Here is a 2,556-nt window from a genome sequence, read left to right as displayed (position 1 = left end):
GTAGCATGTTTATTTGGTACGTTTTTGTCTGTTTTTTTCTCCTCCTATGTGTGCTCAATTTGTACAGCAAATATACATATATGTTGTCTACCTCGCTGCTGATTTCTTATTGGTGCTTTGTTCCTCCAACATGAAGTTCAAAACCACGGCACCCGCGCAAACCAATAGATTTATTATTTTTATTACGGTAAAGTGCATAAAAAAAATAATAAGAAAAAAAGAAAAGAAAAAAGAAGTACATAAAACCCCTGAATTATTTAGTTACAAAATGTCTTAATGTCTTGACTATTTAAGTTACAAAATGTCTTAATATCTTGACTATTTTTTATTAAATGATCATAGTACCATTTCTTATTGAATTACAATTGATTTATTTTTTTTAATAAAATAAATTATGAAAAAAATTCATACTAATTTGATGAAATATTATCTATTAAATTTGCATAATTTTGCCTTTAATTTTGAAATTAATTATTTAAATAAAAATTTAAGTACAATATTTTGAAATAATTTAAGGAATTTCGTAATTTTTCATGAATATATTGCATAAAAAGAAGATATTTTTTATTTACTTAATTTATTAATATTGCATAAAAAGAAGATATTTTTTATTTAGGTAATTTATTAATTTTTCATGAATATTGTATGAAAAAAAGGTATTTTTTTACACTAAATTTTTTTGAAGTGAGTATAATAAGTTTTAGAAAACAGTATCTACTAATTTATTTATTATTTTCCATTTTATGATAAACTGACACTAATTATAAAATTAAGGTAAATAGAATAATTAATATTTGAATAAGAGAAAATATAATAAAAAATATTTAATAAGAAAGGACAATTTTAATAAAAAAAGGTAAAATAATCTTTTGTGATAGATTTGCCTTAATTGTAACAAATTAATAATTCAGAAAAGTTATTTGCAAAATGATAATAACTTAGAGAGATTTTTTACACTTTATCCTTTTCATTATTTTTATTTTTAATAGATGAAATGAGATCACAGTTTTTCTAGAATTATAATCAATTATTGAGTTTTGCACCCTCACAATTATTGAGGTTCCTTTTGAGGGACAGAGATAGCTTTGCTAAGTAAGAGCTGACCTTAACCCAACACTAATTAATGTAATTAAAAATTATATGTTCGAAATAAAAAATAGCCACTATGCGATAATAAAGTTGGGTGTCAAATCCTTTTTAAATTTGTGAGATTGATTGGTTAGCCCATAATGAGAAAGAGCAGAGGGAGAGGATTTTGTTTTAAATTTCATATAGACAATATAAAAAATACGTTGTAATCGGATAAATCCAATCTTAAATATTGGAAGGACTTGTTCAAAGTGAAATCATATTATCAAAAAAAGAAAAAAAAAATTTGGTAAAAAAAAAAATTGATTTCCATGAAATAATCATATTCACTCTTAGTTTAATGTATCTATGGTTAAACCTAACTTTGAAAATAATTTATCAAAAAAATTTATATGTCGGTGCAAGAAAACGGTTATTACAACGGAATAAACATACACTGAAGTGTGTATGTATAAAAAATATTATTTTAGTGTGTGTATATATATTACACATGCATGCAAATAAATTTGTATGCACATGTCTATAAACAAGAAGTATGCACACAACTAGGAGTGTAACTTGGGTTGGGTAACCTGAACCCAACTCGATTCCAGCTCAAATTTTTACGAGTTTGGACAATTATTTTTATAATTAGGGTTGGACTTGGATTGAAAAATTTCAATCCGAATTTAATTAGGGTTAAGTTTGGGTTGAAGTGAACCCAAATTATAATATTATTTATATATATATTTTTACTTTTAAATACATTATATATAATATTTAAATTATAATTACTTTTTTTCTTTTCAACTTCATTTGTTAAATCTTAACTAGGGATGGTAATTTCTTCCAACCCGCTGAGTTTTCGCCCCGCTCCACTCCTAATGGGGCGGATTTGGTAGCTCCATAAATGGGTTTGGGACGGATATGGTAAAAGAATTGAAAACCCGAAGCGGGTTTGGGGCGGGGGCGGATTTAGTGATGCCCCCACCCCGCCCTCGCCCTGACCCCAATTATATATATATATATATATATATATATATATATATATTTAATTTAAGTGCTTATTAATGTATTTTGACTAAATATTCGCTAGAATCATTACTTACTAAAATTTTACAATTGTGCACGTGATTTAATCTTCAAAGATTCAAGATCTTAGTATTCTATCCCAAGTTCAGGAATTAATTCAACAGTTTCAACTTTACCGCAATTAAACGGAGTATGCGAGGCGGAGTTGGTATTTTGTCAACTGGAGTAGGGGCGGGGATGGTATACCAATTATAAACCCGTCTTGGAGTTGGAGTGGAGTTGGTATGACGAATTTTTTAATGGCGCGGAGTAGGGTTTAGCCAACTCCATTCCAACTCCGCCCCGTTGCCATCCTTAATCTTAACTTATTGTAATTCAAAATCATATTAAATTTTCGGTGTAAGAATTGGCCATATGAGTAATCCGAATTAACCCAAACTTTTTACCCGGAATTTA

The sequence above is a fragment of the Cornus florida genome, unplaced genomic scaffold (assembly GCF_030987335.1).
Source record: "Cornus florida cultivar Cherokee Brave unplaced genomic scaffold, ASM3098733v1 CherokeeBrave_3.0.0_Hap2_Chr05, whole genome shotgun sequence".
NCBI classification, from domain to species: domain Eukaryota; kingdom Viridiplantae; phylum Streptophyta; class Magnoliopsida; order Cornales; family Cornaceae; genus Cornus; species Cornus florida.
This window is presented reverse-complemented; position numbering follows the sequence as displayed.